The sequence below is a fragment of the Cyanistes caeruleus genome, chromosome Z, assembly GCF_971803275.1.
Source record: "Cyanistes caeruleus chromosome Z, bCyaCae1.hap1.1, whole genome shotgun sequence".
Taxonomy (NCBI): domain Eukaryota; kingdom Metazoa; phylum Chordata; class Aves; order Passeriformes; family Paridae; genus Cyanistes; species Cyanistes caeruleus.
Genome location: NC_141732.1, coordinates 53180745 through 53188821, shown reverse-complemented (window position 1 = coordinate 53188821; position 8077 = coordinate 53180745). Strand labels below are relative to the sequence as shown.

General features: G+C 42.0%; 2 long non-coding RNA genes across 7 annotated transcripts in view; both read right to left on the bottom strand.

The window, feature by feature from the left end:
- LOC111940634 (uncharacterized) overlaps window positions 1-8077 on the bottom strand; it is a 51080-nt gene that overhangs the window by 21622 nt on the left and 21381 nt on the right. The gene's annotated exons all lie outside the window — the stretch shown is intronic.
- On the bottom strand, window positions 2961-6509 carry LOC147648449 (uncharacterized). Its single transcript, XR_015280407.1, has 2 exons — window positions 6461-6509; window positions 2961-5980 (listed from the first exon to the last, which is right to left on the bottom strand). It is a non-coding gene; the product is annotated as an uncharacterized LOC147648449 (long non-coding RNA).

Sequence of the window (8077 nt, the reverse complement as noted above, 5' to 3'; positions counted from 1 at the left end):
AGTTCAGGGCCATAACTCTTGCTCAGCAGCCAAGGTCCACAATTCTTGTTCAACATTCAGTAGACGCTGAATGTCTCTACAGTCTAAACAAATCTTAATCTCTCATTGGTGCAATTGCGATACTGCTAAAACTTGTAAGCAATCCAAACTATGCAGCTTCATAATCTTCAGTAGCACAGTGTCTCAGCAGAACGACTCATTTATGCCTCTTCCCTGGTGTTAAATTCTCACCTTGCACTCACAATCTTATGCCAAGGGTTCTTTTTACTTAGATAGAATGATGTGGTCAGGGTGCCATCACAGTAAATACAATACATGTGTGTCTTGTAATTCCCATATGACTTAACAGAAGAGTACTCTGCCTTAAATGATGCTACTTTTATATATACATGGTATTAATTTTGAAGATTTATATAAACAGACATTATTTTAGTGTCATTTTGGTTTTGATTCTGCTTATTCATAATTTGTCTAATCAAAGAAATCATAGTTTGTGTGCTTTAAATGTGACTCCTCATATTTGCTGTTTATAGAAAGAGACTGCAGAGAAGATTCTCTACCATCCCCTCCCTTCATTGCTTCTGGCAAATTACATGGGCTAGCTGGTGCCCAGAAACAAGACACAGGGGCTGCTATTGTACAGCTCCTTGGAGTCCATCTCTAGCACCATCTTGTGGTCTGTTGTAAACTGCTCTCCACATTTCAATACATCAGCAAGCTGTAAAGATCTTTCATTAGCTGAGAAGAAAAAAACCCATTTTTTTTCCAAACCTGGATATTAATTTCCAGATTACATAGAGCCTAGATCTTCTGTATCTGGAATGACTACAGGGTGCAGACTAGCAGGAGAAGGACAGAAAACTTACCCCGTCTATTTGGCATTTCTAAGGCTATGTCTGCATGCGGTGGTGTGCCCTCACTTCCCCCATTTCTGCTCAAGCAATGGCCACCAGTGATGTTTGTGGTGCATCTGACTGATAGATACAATAGTTCAGGGCCATAACTCTTGCTCAGCAGCCAAGGTCCATAATTCTTGTTCAACAGACAAGGGCTACTTGAGTATGAGGAAACCCCAAATACAGCTGTGTAAGTCAACCATCCTCCTCCACAAAGAAAGGACAGCCCAGGGCTCGTTGAGCTTTCCCATGGGACAATAGGCTGCAGCCAGGATCTCCCTTTGAGCAGGGACATTTTTCAAGGTTAATCCTCGAGGCTGAGAGATTCCTTGTTGTAACAGATCTTTGGAAGGTGATCAACAGGACCCTAACCTTTGAAATCCTGCCTAAGTGACATAAAGTGACCAGCCCCCAGAGTGACCAGCTCTGGGACTAAGTCTGGATGTAGCTGCATGTGACCTCCCCTCACGAAAGAAGTTTAGAAAGCAGCAGGGTCCTTTCTGAACCTGATGAATCAACAGCACAATCTCTGATAGCTCTGCCTGATCCTGTCCTTTGTGCAGAAAATACTTAAGAGCTCTTTTCCATCCAATCTAATAAAAGCCCTGTCACATTTACTATGAAACTTTGTTCAATCATTGGTTTAGACCAAAAACCACATTGTTACATCTCTGCTACAAGTGCAGTGCATCAATCCATCCATGACACAGCTGTACTGTGTTTGGTTTTGGACTTTCCAACACATACTAGAAGAAGGTTGAGCAGAGGCATGAGAAATCCAGGAGGAGGGAGCACATGAGGAGGAAGAGCTAGGACAGCAGTTTTTGTTGACACTGGAGATTAGAAGCAAGCTTTTCACCTGCCTGCAGGGGGATTACAGAGAAGATGGAACCAAACTTTCCTTAGAGGTACACATCGGAAGAACAATAGACAGAAGTCACAAGTTATGAATTCTCACTGCCTGTAAGGAAAAACACAGAGGATACAGGAATTGGAGCAGGTTTTGTGATTACAAAGTATTTATGTTCTGAATTTTTCTAAATTCAGTAGAACAGGGCTCTGTGCAACCTCACCTGATGCTGAAGGTAGCCCTTTTGAACAGGTGGTTTGACAAAATGACCTACAGCAGGTCCTTCCAACATAAAATACCTTGTGATCCTATGATTCAAAGGACAATTCTGTGTCTTGGAACTCACAGAGCATTTAATCCAAAGAGTGAAAGAATTCAATAGAAGCTACACAAACATACAGATGAACAATATGAAAGAAAAAATAAATCCTGTTGATTTCACCTCAAGGCACAATGTTTTCAGGATTGCATACAGGCCTGAGGCCAAAAGAAAACACATTCAGAGTCAGAAAAAAATGCCATCACAAGTGAAAGATTGCACCTTGATCTCCAGAAAACTCAAATCAAAATACATAGGCTATATCAAAGCAGAAAATTGTATAAGGAGAACAAGGGGTCATTTGGAAAATAAAAAGTAATTGTAATATGATTAGCAGGAATATTTAAAAGTTAGTGTCATTTTATCTGATTGTTTCTTACGTAGTTCTTGAAATAATCATCTTCTCAATATTTGAATGATCTCAGTAAGAACATCTCATTAGAGTGAACTCAAGTCTGTTGTGTAAAGATCCTCTTCGTTTTCCACCCAACAGAGAAAGTAATGAATAAACTACAATTTTGTTAAAGAAATCAAAATATACATTAGGTATTATAACAGTGTTATAAACTAAGGGACCTGACAGACCTAGCTGCAAATGTTGCCTAGATTTCCCAAGATGAAAAAATTACTATCAGAAAAATTAATTTCCTGCAATAAATGTATTTTTCTCTAATGTATATTGAAGTTGGGGCTGAATATATGCATGTTCTTTCCTTAAACATTAAGATTACCTTTTTAGGCACTATACCAGGAAATCTGACATTTTCACTGTTTTCTCATAAAAATATTCACAAAGAGAAAGCCACAGGATTTTCAGTATTCAGGTGAGTTGTTGGTGTAGCAGGCTTCAAACCTGGTGTCAAAGCAGGTAACAGAAGCAATTAGCAGACAATGATCAGAGCTATGAAATTGTTGTTTAATACATCTTACCTGCCAGATTATTGACAAAAGGATTCTAAGGTGTTTTACAGAGTCTAAATATAAGAAGTACATGAAAAAATGGGGCAAGGAAGTCTAGAAAAAGGAGTGAAATTAGAGAGAAAAAACAGTAAAGGATTTTTTTCCTGATATCTAATCTAAACCTACTTGTTTTCAATTTGAAGCTGTTGTCCCTTGTCCTGTCACTACATACTCTTATTTTAAAAAAAAAAAAATTCTCCAGGTTTCTTGTAGACTCCCTTGAGGTACTAGAAGGTCGCAATTTGGTCTCCCTGAAGGTGCCTCTTTTCCTGGCTGAACAAATTAAATTCTCTTGGCTTATTCTCTCTCTTGTAGGAGAGGTGCTTCATTTTGGTACCTCTATCATTTTGGTGGCCTCCTCTGGACTCTCTCCAACAGTTCCATGTCCTTCCTGTTCTGGCACCCCAGAGCTGATGCAGCACTGCAGTGGAGTCTCAGCAGAGCAGAGCAGAGGGGCAGAAACCCATCCCTGGCCCTGCTGCCCACGCTGCTCTGGATGCAGCCCAGGACACGTTTGGCTCTCTGGGCTGGGAGTGCCCATGGCTGGGCCATGTCCAGCCTCTCACCCAGCAGCACCCCCAAGAACTTCTCAGCAGGGCTGCTCTGGTATGTTCACCACAGCCTGTGTTAATACAGGGGGTTGCCCTAATCCAGGTGCAACACCTTACTCTACATTTTGTGTCAGTTTAATCCCAGCCAGCAGCCAAACCCCCATAGCCTCTCACTCACTCTCCCACCAGCAGGATTGGGGAGAGAATCAGAAGGGTAGCAGCTGGAGAACTCATGGGCTGAGATAAAAACAGTTTAAAAGGGAAAGCAGAAGCCACACATGCAAGCAAAGTAAAACATGGAATTAATTCAGTGCTTCCCATGGGCAGGCAGGTGTTCAGCCAGCTCCAGGAGATGAGGGCCCCATCACAGGTAACAGTGACTTGGGAAGACAAACACCATTGCTCCAAATGTCCCCTCCTTTCTCCTTCTTCCTCTCACTTTATAGTGAGCTTAATTTAGCTTGCTGCCACATGGCCTGGAATATCCCTTTGGTAAGTTGGGGTCACCTGTCCTGGCTCTCCCAAGTGCTCCCAGTCCCTTCCCCAGTGTGGCAGTACAAAAAGCAGAAAAGGCCTTAGCGCTGTGCAAGCCCTGCTCAGCAATAACAAAAACATCTCTGTATTATCAACCCTGTGTTCAGCACAAATCAGAAATATAGCCCCATACCAGCCACTGTGAAGGTTAACTTTACACCAGCGAAAACCAGCACTTATGTTAAACCTCATGAGATTTCTAAGGGTGCACTTTTCAAGCTCTCCCAGAGTCTCCTGGTTGACATCCCATGTTTCAGGTGTGCCAACCATACCACTCAGCTTGATGCCATCTGCAAATCTGCCAAGGGTGTATTCAATCCATTTGTCTAGGTCGTAAATGAAAATATTATATAACACTGGTCCTAGTATGGACCCCTGGAAGGACACCTCTTGTCACTGATGGCCATTGACCACAACCCTCTGGATGCCACCATCCAACCAATTTTTCACCTACATAACAATCCACTCAGTAAATCCATCTCCTTCCATTCTAGAAAGATGATATTGTCAGAGCCTGCATCAAGGGCTTTACAGAAGTCCAGATAAATAAGATCTGTCACCCTTCCCTTGCCCACTGATGTGGGCATCCCATCACAGAAGGCCATTGGATTGGTCTGGCTGGACCTGCCCTTGGTGCAGCCATGCTGTCTGTCCCAAATGACTCCCTGTCCTACATGTGCCTTGGCACAGCTTCTGGGAGGGTCTGTTCCAGGATCTTCCCAGACACAGAGGTGAGGCTGACAGGCTGGTACTTCCCAGAGTCCTCCTTTCTACCTTTTTTTGAAGATGAGTGTAATGTTTTCCTCTTTCCTGTTACCCAGGACTTCACCTAACTTCCAATACATTTTCAAATATCATGGAAAATGGCCTGGAAAATACATCAGTCATTCCCTCAGGCCTCTGGGATGTATCTCATTTGGCCCCAAAGACCTCTGTACGCTCATGTTCCCTAAATGGACATTAACCTGATCTTTACTTACAGTGGGAAGGACTTAGTTACCCCAGTCCCCATCCTGCTTTCCGTCCAGTCAAGAGGTTTGTGAAGAAATACTGCCCTTGAAGACTGAGGCAAAAAGCCTTTGAGTACCTCAGCCTTCTCCTTATTCATTGTTACCAGTTTTCCACTCTTACTTATCAGACAGGGTCACCTTCTTTGGCCTTCCTTTTGTGGTTAACGTGCCTGTAGAAACCCTTCCCGTTATTCTTTGTGTCTTTGGCCAAGTTCAATTCCAGTTTTGCCTTGGACTTCCTCACCCTGACCCTGCACAACCAAACTCGATCTCTTCAAGCTCTCTTCAAGCTCTTCTGGTTTCAGCTGCCTGTGCATTTGCTTCTTTCCCTTCAGTCTGACCAGCAGTTCCCTACTCAGCCCTGCTGTTCCTTTGCCTTCCTTCCTCAGTTTCTTGCTCCTGGGGATTGCCAGCTCTTGCACTCTGTGGAAGACTTCCTTGAAGATCTGCCATCTCTGTTCCACTCCCTTGTCCCTGAGGGAAGTCTCCCAGTGGATCCCACTGGCTATCTCCTTGAAGAGTTGGGAGTCTGCTTTCCTAAAGTTCAGGGCCTAACTTTGTTCCTCGCCCGGCCCATATTGCAGGACTGCAAACCCCACCAATGCATGATCACTGCAGCCCAGACTCCCTCCAGTCTTGACGTTCAAGGTCAGCTCACTCACACTGGTGCCCATCAGATCCAGAATTGCTTGTCCTCTGGTAGGGCTGCTGTGTATTCCTTGGCTCAAGAAGGTATCCCTCATGCTTTCCAAGAGTCTCCTGGCTTGCCTGCAGCCCGCTATGCTGCTTTCCCAGCAGATTTTGGGGTGGTTAAAGTGCCCCAGCAGGACAAGCGCCTGTGATCATGGTGCTGCCTGTAGCTGGAGCAAGAGGGCTTCATCAGTAGGGTCCCTTTGATCAGGGGTCTGTACTTAAAACCACCCACAAGGTTCCCTTTCTTGCCTTGGTCCCTAATTCTTACCCATGGGCTTTTGACCTGCTTGTGGTTGTTTTTCAGAGACAGATGATGTCTCTACTTCCTGATGTAGAGGGCAACCCCTCTGTCTCTCTCTTTCCTCACCTGTCTTCTCCCAAGATCCTTTAGCCATCGGTAGCTGCACTGCAGCCATGGGATTCGTCCCAGAAAGTACTGGCACTTGTCACATGCAAAGGAGATTTTCCCAAATCCCTAATGTTTGATTAGTCCGTCCATGCCCAAGGGAAGCCTTGTGCCTGACCAGTCTGTCATTGTCTTGCTATGGGGACCCTTCACTGAGCAGATCACCAGATCGGAGGGCAGTTCAATTGACTTGTTTAGGATCACACGCCAAACAGAGACACCCCATCATGGGTCTTCTTACCTTTATGCACTGCAAGTCTCTGCTACTGCCCTTGAAGGACTCACATTACCTGCTTACAGAATAACAGCATTTATATATATAATTGTGACAGGTTAAGGTTCAAGAGTTGCTGGTGATAGTATATGGCTGCAAAAACATATTCAAAGCAATATAGTTAATTCAAAGCCGTATACAAACAAGCTTTAATCCCTAATTAAAGGTAACTTGAGATGATGATTGAGCATGCATAGAGTACAGTTCTTACCCGACTGGCTTTTTTAAGGGCAAGATGAAAGTTTGTTCAATTTATTTACGTTAATGTGACTGCGAAACATACCCAAGAAATGTTGGTAATTTTTTTTTTTTTTTTATTGAGATACATTTTTGAGGGACTAATTACAGACATTTGGAGTAACAAATGGCAAATAAACATGTCAGTGAGCAGCAAGGGTTGTATTCTCGGCAAGGGAAGGTGATTTGGCCTTAAATAAAAGCAATCAACCATTCAGTGAGAGGAACAGTTTTCAGAGGGGACATACAAAGAAAGCAGGTTACAGGCTTCTAATGGCAATTAGAACCTGTTGATGTGTTCAAGGCCATGACATAATTTTCCTTAAAGAGACATTAAAAAAAATTGGTTTATTATAAAACAACTAGTTGATCAATGTACTTTGTCTTATTACACATATTTAACTGTGGATTTTAGCATTTAAACTACATATATTTGTCTTAAGTCTGTTACAATAATTTCTAATAGGAGGCAAAGATCAGGAAAATTAACTCAACTATACACAGCTTTCCTCCTGATTACTCAAAACACATTTAAGGCTTTTATAGCTTTGAAATGACAATTTAGAAATACAGTTACATTGTGTTCTTATAAAATTTCTGCAAACCTAAGTGACAGTATACTTAGCTTTGCCCAGAAGTGTGTACTTCTTAGGCTTCAGTCCTAAGGCAGGGCATGGTATTTTTATGGGCAAACAGATGTTATAATTATATTCTGTTTTGTCTTTTAATCCTGTTCAATTTCTGAAAGCACTATTTTAATTCATGATAATGAACTCTTTTATTTAAAACCTAAGACTAATCTCTATTTCTTTACCAGAATTTTTCTGCTTCCATGTGGCAATACCCTAAACCTAGTAATATGACTTGAAGTTGACTTTTAAATTGAATTTCATAGGGCCAGGAATTTACTATGGACAGCTGAAAATTATGATCTGTATAAATACAGAACAACCATGAAAATTGAAGGAATCAGCTGAGCAATAGCTTCTGGTTATGAAATTGGAGATGTAATAGACATTCAGTTGCTAGTTATTTAGCCCAGAAGAACTTATATTCTTTATGCTTCCTCTTAAATTTGAAAAAGTACTAAAATCCATCAAAAGTATAATGCTCTACAGGAGAGAGCATGTCAGACAAAGAAATGCACTGTAATCCCCATCTTTTCTTGCCTGCAATCCTAGTCTCTCTATCCTTTGTTATACTTTCTTATCATGTCTGACTTTAAACATCTGAACAAACTCTGTTGGAATAACATTTCAGCGAGGTCCAAGTTCTGACTACAGACCCTTAATCATTCAATAATCACAAATTAAGGCGTCTATACTTTTAATTGCTCTAATAATTATG